General features: G+C 45.2%; 1 long non-coding RNA gene across 1 annotated transcript; it reads right to left on the bottom strand.

Moving 5' to 3' along the window:
- Positions 1-318: 318 nt before the first annotated feature.
- LOC138799047 (uncharacterized) lies at positions 319-10,091 on the bottom strand. The gene is made up of 4 exons (XR_011364209.1): positions 9,986-10,091; positions 2,606-2,675; positions 2,263-2,467; positions 319-1,182 (listed from the first exon to the last, which is right to left on the bottom strand). It is a non-coding gene; the product is annotated as an uncharacterized lncRNA (long non-coding RNA).
- Between the last annotated feature and the right edge of the window lie 23 nt (positions 10,092-10,114).

Genomic DNA, 10,114 nt, shown 5'->3' with positions numbered 1-10,114 from the left:
GTCTTCTCCATGAGAGCGCAGCTGCAGCAGGATAATGTAATGTCAATGACGGGTACTCAGATTTGTGAATTACTTCTATTTAAAAATCTCCAGTCTTCCAGTATTTATCAGCTGCTGTATGTCCTGCAGGAAGTGGTGTATTCTCTCCAGTCTGACACAGTGCTCTCTGCTGCCACCTCTGTCCATGTCAGGAACTGTCCAGAGCAGCAAATGTTTTATATGGAAATTTGCTGCTGCTCTGGACAGTTCCTGACATGGACAGAGGTGGCAGCAGAGAGCACGGTGTCAGACTGGAAAGAATACACCACTTCCTGCAGGACATACAGCAGCTGAGAACTGGAAGACTGGAGATTTTCAAATAGATGTACCTTACAAATCTGTATAACCTCCTGCCAGTTCATCAGAAAACATTTTTTTCCCACTTGAGTACCCCCTAAAATGTCCTAGGAGAGTTGTGGTTTTCCTGTACAACTTCTCCCCACAGTCTCCATGTCTGTAGAATTTCTTTATCTTTCAGGACTAGGATGATAATCACCAAGATATAATTCTTATTCGGCTGGAGCTGACTAGCTTCAATCCATCCTGAGCTAAAAATCTGGGCATATCCATAGGAAAGGCTGCACTGACGTTACTGCATCCCCACAGCCCTAAAGGGTGGTTAAAATAAACTGCCCCCCCCCTTTTCTTAATGTTGCCAGAGTTAAAGAAGTACTCCAAGAATGATTTAACCCTTTTCAATCGCCACCCATAATCTAAGCTTGGTTTCTACGACATGAACTGGGTCATTTGTCGGCAGCACATCTTGACTTACACCTTGGTGCTGCAGAAAATCCTTACTTCCTTGTTCACTCTGTCTCCACTCCTACGTTGTCCCCTCCCTTCTGAGACAGAGGTCATATGATCTGTTTTCTCTGTTGCCAGGCAAGCTGTAACACCTCATTTGTACCCCCAGCTATCACTGACATCACGCGAATCAGTAAGCACCTTGCCAAGGGGTGGGAAAACAACATAACAGTGACAGCCTTCTGAGCAGTATAGGGGAAAGGAAACACAGTTGTTTCATCTCTCTTTTGAAGGACAGATAGATAGATATTTTATTTACAGTGGTAATTGGTTCCTTGCTGGCGCCATCTTGGATATAGGCTGGCTTTTAGAAAAACTTCAACTCAGGAACGGCGGCAGCTAGAAAGATGGGAGATGGTTGAAAATACTCAGGCGGACTTTATGAGTAAGACCAGTAAGATATCGGAGCATTTAATTTTCTTAGTCCTTCGATGGAATACCCCTTTACACTATGGGCCTATGAAAGTGAATGGAGCGTATCTCACTTTCGCCAATGCAAGTGTAAAACAATGTAAGATGTTTGATCATATGAGAATGCAAGGTATATAGTGGGATTACACATGTGCCTCCATATTTTCACAAAAACTTAAAACTAAAGCAATACTGTAATTTGTAGTGGATGATAAAACACATGGACCTGTCGCTGTCTGTATTAGTTGGGATATTAAAGAGTTGTCCAGTTCTTTTGTTAAATGGGTCAAGAGGGTAATGCATCAAACAGCTAAAAAATGAAATGCTCCAAAACCTTGCTGGTCTTACTCCCCCTCCTCCTCAAATACCCCTGAGTCCCCATTCCAAAGTTAAAGAGTCACTGTCGTATTTTTTTTTTTCCCGAAATCAATAGTCCAGGCGATTTTAAGAAACTTTGTAATTGGGTTTATTAGCCAAATCTGCCATTATCTGCATGTAAAAAGCCTTTTCCCAGGTCCCCCCCTCCTTCCTCTTTTTCATCCACTCTGAAAAATCTGAAAATTGTGACTTGTTGCAGGAGTCGTACCCTGTCTGCTCTAGGGAGAGGGGAGGGGGGAGGAGGAAGGAGGGAGTTAGCCGGCAGCAGAAAGCAGATAACAGAGGATTACAGGCACGGAGCTGGGTGACAGCTGTAATCTGAGCTCAGACAGGTCACTGGTGATGGTCAGAAGAGATATCCCGTGAGGGATTTGTAGATTAACTCTTTGTTGTCCTGTTTTGGTCTTTTCTTTAGCTCTCTCCATAGGAGAACAATGAAGACAGGGGGGAGAGCTTCAAACTGCTTTTTCATGATAAAAATGCATTTTTCGGATAATAAACCCAATTACAAAGTTTCTTAAAATCGCCTGGACTATTGATTTCTGCAAAAAAAAAAATCACGACAGTGACACTTTAAAGATGGCGCTGTAAGGGAAATTATGTGTATCTTGAAAATACAATGTTTATTACTTGTCATTGGCTGTTTACTGCTTGCCAAGGTAAGGAATTGCAGAGCAAATACTGATGATTGATGTCTCAGATGCCAACAAGAATTTAGTCTCAAGTCAGCCACTTTCCAGCTGTCAATCATTGTGGAGGAGACGGTGCAGCAGCTTGAAGGCACAGCAGCGGCCGGAGAAGGGCAGGAGCTCAGTGTCGCAGTGACACCATCAGCCTAGAGGAAAGAACACTTTTACTGAAGTTTTAAGAGCATCGCTAAAGGTATGTATGTGATGCTCATGTGATAGGCATCTATAAACTGGCATTATTGATATATGCATATCTGTGCCGTCAGTTCCTCTATAACACTCACCTGTTTTGATTATTCTTTCAACGTTAAGTCTTGATATCACAGAACCCCAATCAGAGGAAAATCAATCAGTCTGTAAAGATCAGATATAAAAAATAAACACGCCTTTAAATTGTTGGTTCACATTCAAGTGTACACTACATTTGTCTAACAATACAACAATTTATTAACTGAGAAATCATGCATACAATATATATTTTTTAAGATTGTTTGAAGTGTGATTTCATATACAAAGGTTATTCAATAATCTCATCATAGTTTTTCCAGCTGCTTCTTGGACACCACAAATCACCTATAATCTGCATGTACCAAGTGTTCAATTCCCCAATGGCACCACTGAATGTCAAAGATGGCATTACACACTTAGGCCATGTTCCCACGTTGTAATACACTGATCGTTCCGTGAATAGCGGCCGCAGAAAACTGACATGTCAGTTTCTTGCAGCGCCGCTGGGGATCCCGGCCAGAGTGTATACAATGAGGGACATTTATTAAGTCCGGTCTTTTTTGCGCCAGGCTTAAAAATTATCCTGCAGTGCCAACTGCACGCAAATTTATGTAGAGGCGCACTGCCTCTACTTAAATCCTGAGTGCACGGAGGAAAACCTATGCCAGCTGGGCTGAGCTGGCGTAGGTTTCCTTATAATTTTTCTGTGCACAAAATCATAAATTCTGCAAAACAAATTCCCATGGCCCCGTTCCCTGACTGTGCACGCCTGCGGGGTTGGTGGCCACTGACTGGCACGGTGTGGACTTTGTAGGGACCCATGTGTATCAGATACCTGCACGATGGTACATGGGGCAGTATGGCTTGATCAATTCATACACAAAATTCTGATGTGTTTTTTATTTAGCCTAGGGGCACTAGTATCAGCCATAGGTGTGAGGTGCAGCGCTCTTTTTTCTTCCCTGAACCGCATTGTGCAAAACTACAGTCCGCGCCCCCCATTTTCTGCATGAAAATTGTCCCGTGTAATAAGTCCCCTTATGGTTCTGCTGTGCTTGTCCTGTTTGCCTATGGTGTCTTTGATCTTTTTTGTTCTATTTGGCTGGAATCACACACGGCAGTTTTTGTGCCAAAACCAGAAGAGGATCCAACAGAAAAGAGACAAGTCCTTCCTTTATATTTTCTATCCCATTTGAATTAACTTCTGGTTTTGGCACAAAAACTGCTGTATGTGATTCCAGCCTCAGGGAATCTTCTTTACTTTTGACCTCATCCCTCAAAACAACATAACTGAACCGCAGTTTTTTTTGAAGGAGAAGTCCAGGCAAAGCAATTTTTTTAACAAGTACTGTGGAGAGGGAGGATAAAAGAAATAACATGCTCTTACCTCCCCCGCTCCAGCGCTGGTGGCCACGTACCGCCACTTCGATCCCCGGTTACTGAGCGGGGACCCGGGTTTTGATTCTAGGCCAGTCAGCAGCTGTAGTGGGGTCCTGACAGTTAACTGGAAGCCGGAGAAGAAAGCTGGAGCGCGGGCAGGTAATGTATGAGCTTATTTAGAGGGGTTATCCAACACTACAAAAACATGGCCACTTTTTCCACTCTCTTGTCTCCAGATTTGGTGGGGTTTGGAACTCAGTTCCATTAAAGTACATAATTACTTAATTACTTAATTGCAAACCGCACCTGAACTGGAGACAAGAGAGGGGAAAAAGTAGCTATTTTTTTGTAGCGCCGTATAAACCCATTAAAGGTAGCTTCACACGTACCGACTCGCAGCGTTAATAACGCTGCGAGTCGGCTAGGTCCTGGCAGATCACTTTCACTACATACACGCAGCGGTCTGAACGACCGCTGCGTGTATGTAATTCTGCCGGCCGCTTAACCCCTTGTGTTGCCGCCCGGCTCCCGCTCTGTATACATTACCTGTCCTCGCTGCACAGGGTCCCAGCGTACTGCTCTCCTGCCCGGCCAATCAGTGGCTGCGGCAGGGCAACACACTGATTGGCCGGGCGGGAGAGCAGTACGCCGGGACCCCGTGCAGCGAGGACAGGTAATGTATACAGAGCGGGAGCGGGAGCCGGGCGGCAACAAAAGGGGTTAAGCGGCCGGCAGAATTACATACACGCAGCGGTCGTTCAGACTGATGTGTGTATGTAGTGAAAGTGATCTGCCAGGACCTAGCTGACTCGCAGCGTTATTAACGTTGCGAGTCGGTATGTGTGAAGCTACCTTTAAAGGGAACCTGTCAGCCCCCGTGCCAGACTCCCGACCCCCTGTTAGAGCACCCTATACTCACCTAATCCCGCCGGGTCCCGCTTCTGGAGATGGTCGGGTCACGGAGATATCGGCGCCCGAAGCGCGCAACTCCTCAGATGAGTCCAACGCTCATAGAGAATGACGGAGCGCTGGACTACATCTCCGTGACCCAACCATCTCCAGAAGTGGGACCCGGCGGGATCACGTGAGTATAGGGGGCTCTAACAGGGGGTCAGGAGCCTGTCACCCCGTCACCGGGGTTGACAGGTTCTCTTTAAGGTCTGGCAGCTGATTAGTTAATAAAGCAGAAGGGCTGCATTCTTGTAGCAGATTGAAAATCCGCAGCGAGAATGCACAGGCTATAGGCCACAAATGTACAACATATCACAGCGGATTTTGCTGCAGAACTTGCAGCATGAAATCTGCTGCGAATGTGGTACGTGTTAAAGAAGCCTCAATAAAGAGTGATTATAAGAAGACACCAGTGTTGCAGCCATACTCCTCTTTCTCATGTGGACATAAGTGTAGTGTATCATGTAAATCAGTGCTTCTCAATTCCAGTCCTCAGGCCTCACAAACAGGTCAGGATATGAGGATATCCCATACAGAGAACTCCTGTGATAATACCTGATGCACTGGCTATAATTATATCACCTGAGCGATACTTAGGAAATCCTCAAAACATGATGTGTCGGTGAGGCCTGAGGACTGGAATTGAGAAGCACTGATGTAAATGAAAGGACTTCATCTTCCGTTCCCTGTGTGGGTCTAATAAATATTGTAAGAAAAAGTCAAATAACATAAAATATAATAAAGTGAAGAAGCCCCCCCCCCCCACACACACACAAAAATTGCTGTCTCAGAATGTGGCTATTGAAAAACAATTCTTGTTTTGGAACCAACAGTGATGATCTGATGTCATGAAGGGAGGTTACTGGTGTCTACTCTGTGTCATAGACGTCCTTGACCCTTTGCACTAATGAATGAGACTCGCATGCTGGGACAGTGTGATAAGTGTTGTAATCTCACAGGAGATCACTGCACGGGCACCACCTCACTCTGCAATCCTCACTTCACTACGTGAATTTAGGTGTCATCTAGGGCAATGCTTCTCAAACTTTTTATACTGGAGCCTCACCCAACAGACCAAGCTAATGCCTGGGCCTCACCAGACTGACCAAGAGAGTGCCTGGGCCTCACCATTTGTGGTGAAAGTCCATTTAAAAGCTGAAAATAATGCAAGGGCTACCTTTCACCTGTCTCCTAAGCTCTATATACTAAAAAAGCAAATACAACATAAGTTAATAATGTCGCTAAAATGGATATTTCTGCAAATAGCAAAAGGACAGTGCAGATCATAGTTACTTTTGTAAATACTGGCTCCTCAGCTGGGCCTCACCAACAACTAGGGGGCGCCTCACAGTTTGAGAAGCACTGATCTAGGGACTCACCGATAAAGTCTTATATGTCAAATACAAGAGGATGCAAAAGAAAGTAGATGTTTTTGTTAAGGTCTCTTTCACAGTCACTTATTCTCTGCATTCCTTTTCCCTTATAAAAAAAAGGCCATAGATTTCAAAGGTTTTAATTGTTTACTAGTGTTTTTGAATATTATGGGTTTCTCTTTCAAATCTTCATATCCCATAGGGAATGTGTGTTAGTTAAAGGGGAACTCCAGGTAGAGGTTAAAAAAAGAAAGAATTTTCTGCAGAAGCATATAGCATTACTTACCTGTCTATCCCAGTTTTGAAACTACCAAAAATCCATTTGTTTGTGGGGGGGGGGGGGGGGGGGGGGGGGGGGTGTTGCCTCCGTATTGTGTTTCTGTCTTTCCTGGTTTAGCATTTCCAAGAATGCAATGCTTTTAGAGATGAGCGAACCTGGAGCATGCTTGAGTCGATCCGAACCAGAACTTTCGGCATTTGATTAGCGGTGGCTGCTGAACTTGGATAAAGCCCTAAGGCTATGTGGAAAACATGGATATAGTCATTGGCTGTATCCATGTTTTCCAGACAACCTTAAAGCTTTATCCAAGTTCTGCAGCCCCAGCTAATCAAATACCGAACGATCAGGTTCAGATCGACTCTAATAACCCGGTTTGCTCATCTCTAAATGCTTTCCCTCAGCTGACCATCACAGGCCCCACCCATTACAATCAGTAAAATTAGTGCTGCACCTGCTTCTGGCTGGTCTGAGATGGTGAATCAGTCAGGGGATGGGGTTATTCAGCCAAGCCTCCTGTGATATCACACCCTGCCACCTGTCTGTATCATCAGCAAACACACACAATGTGAGACAGAGGCATGGAAGATTTGTCTCAGGTAGGAGAGCAGAAGGAGCAGGAGACAATGTGAATTGGCACAGGGGCCATTTTTCTTCACTTCCTGGATTTCTATCAGCTACCAGTGTGGCAGAACCGTACAGGTACAGTAATACATTGTATAGACACATCTATATGACTTTTAATGTACTTTTGATAGAAAAAAAGGTTTCCTTATCCGGAGTTCCCCTTTAAGGGAAAAAACCCGCCGGAGTTGCCCTTTAAGGGTTTATCCAGATTAGAAATACATGACCACTTTCTTCCAAAACTAGCAGCATTCTAGTCTTCTGTTTGAGTGAAGGTTTAGCAGTTGAGCTGCATTGAGTAAATGAAGCTGAATTGTAATACCACACACAGTCTGGGGCCAGAAGTGTCATTCTTATTACAAGACTGTAGCTGTGTTTTATAAATCTTGGATAACCCCTTTAAAGTGTTATTTTTTTTTTTTTAGCACATATCAATAGTACAGGTGATTTTAAGAAACTTTGTAATTCGGTTTATTAAGCAAATATGCCATTATCTAAATCAGGGGTGGGGAACCTGCGGCCCGCGGGCCGCATTCGGCCCCTGAGACCTCCCGATGCGGCCCGCGGCCCCCCTGTGACACGCGCCGCACTGGAGGGGAAGGAGCCGGCGCACACAGCATCCTCCGGTGTCTGTGACAGCTGCCAGGAGGAGCTGTCTACGCCGGCTCCTTCCCCACTAGAGCGGCGCACGTCTTCCGTCTCCTGCAGGCCGCGCGCAATGACGTCATTTCATTGCGCACTGCCTGCAGGAGCAGACGGGCACAGGCTAGAGGGGAGAGAAGAGGACCTGGACAGCGTGGGAGCGGAGGAAAGGTGAGTGGGATGTTTATTTTTTTTATTTGGGGGTTAACTAGGCAACAGGGACATGACTTATGGGGGTTAACTAGGCAACAGGGACATGACTTATGGGGGTTAACTAGGCCACCAGGGACATGACTTATGGGGGTTAACTAGGCAACAGGGACATGACTGATGGGGGTTAACTAGACAACAGGGACATGACTTATGGGGGTTAACTAGGCAACAGGGACATGACTGATGGGGGTTAACTAGACAACAGGGACATGCCTGGGGGGTTACCTAGGCTACCAGGGACATGACTGGGGGGGTTAACTAGGCTACCAGGGACATGCCTGGGGGGTTAATTAAGCTACCAGAGGCATCACTGGGGGTCAACTAGGCTACCAGGGACATGATTGGGGGGTTAACTAGACTACAAGGGACAGGCACTGGGGAGTTAACTACAATAGCAGGGGCACTAGGGGAACAATACTTTGCCTTGCCCTGGGTGCTGCGAACACGCTACTAACTGCCGTGCATGGTATGCCGCCCTCAAATGATTTTATTAATGCCCGACCGGCCATCGACATGGAAAAGGTTCCCCACCCCTGATCTAAATTAAAAAAGACTTTCCCCAGGTCCCCCCTCCCTCCCCCCTCCTCTCCCTCATTCACTGCTTATTATCAGGAAATCTAGACTCTTTTACATCAGTTGAGCCCTGTGGAGAGGGGAGGGGGAGGAGGGAGATTAGTCGCCAGAAGAGAGCAGAGAACAAAGGATTGCACAGCGGGAGCTGTGTGAAAGCCGGTATTCAGAGGTCAGAGAGTTCAGTGCTGACTTCAGAGGAGATAGCCCGGTGATGTAGCTGTAAATTAACTTTTTTAACGTTTTGGTGCCTCATCTACCTCCACCCCTCCCCTCTCCATAGAAAACCATGAAGACAGGGGGGAGAGCTTCAAACTGCTTTCTCGTGATAAAAACAAATTTTTGGCTAATAAACCCAATTACAAAGTTTCTTTAAATCACCTGTACTATTGATTTCTGCAAATAAAAACAAAAATAAACGACAGATACACTTTAAGGGGACAAACACACACACCGTATACGCAGCAGATACGCAGCAAATACGCAGAAGATCTGCAGCAGATTTGATGCTGTGTTCAGTTATTTAGATCTAATCTGCTGCGTATTTGTTGCGTATTGCAGCAGTAAATACGCTGCGTATACGGTGTGTGGGTTTGTACCCTAAGGCTAGGTTTATATCATGTGTTAAACAAGGATGCCAACAAAACATACAGCGCCATTCTATTCCCCATTCTATTCTATTCCGTCCGGGGGTGAAGCACTGGAGGCGGGCCCGCCCCTCTATGACGTGATCCATTAGAATTAATGGAGCCGCATCATAGAGGGGTGGGGTGGGGAACCGGGCGGCGGTATAAAGAAAGAACCACAGCTCTGGCTTCCCCACGCGGGCACATGGATGAATGTACTGCTGGTTCAGTCGCTTTTGAGAGAAACTATATGCAGGTTAGAAGCCTCGGCCACTATGTGGAATCATGCAGAAGCGTGACATATCCACACGCTTCCACAAACGTTTAACAGTGAAAAAAAAATCTCATCCCACCCCCCTCCCCCACATTTCTCAGAAAAATGGAAAAGATTATGATGTGGAAATCTGTGCGGTATCCACGTTAAAATTCCACGTGGTTTATAAAAACACTTTAAAAAATGAATTAAAAAAATTTGAAAATCTGAGGGTAATTTTTGTGTAAAACAAGTCTCAACATACATTATCTGAGGTAAAAAAAAAATTTCAACTGGGAAAATATTGGTCAGAACAAGTCATCTTCACAGTCCAATAAAAATAAGTCATTTTATCACATTTTAATACCAAAACAACAATTTCCAGTCATGAAAGTCTAAATTTTTTCTCGAAATATCGAGAGAAAAAAAAAGTATAACGCCTATGTTAAAGGTGAGTGTATTTTTTTTCCCTTCAAAATACAATTGCGTCTTCCTTTCCTAAAGACATTACACGTGTGAATAACAACCTGAGGTGACTCGCCTCGGTAGGAGGCGTCGTGTCATGTCACAAAATGGCCGCGCCTCCCTCTCCAGTCACGCAGAAGCAAATCCCGCCTTTACTTCAACAGACGTCAACACTTACCAACCGCCTTCTC

This window comes from Dendropsophus ebraccatus, chromosome 8 (assembly GCF_027789765.1).
Source record: "Dendropsophus ebraccatus isolate aDenEbr1 chromosome 8, aDenEbr1.pat, whole genome shotgun sequence".
Classification (NCBI taxonomy): Eukaryota; Metazoa; Chordata; class Amphibia; order Anura; family Hylidae; genus Dendropsophus; species Dendropsophus ebraccatus.
The sequence above is the reverse complement of the archived record's forward strand: the minus strand, read 5'-3'. Positions and strand labels throughout refer to the sequence as shown.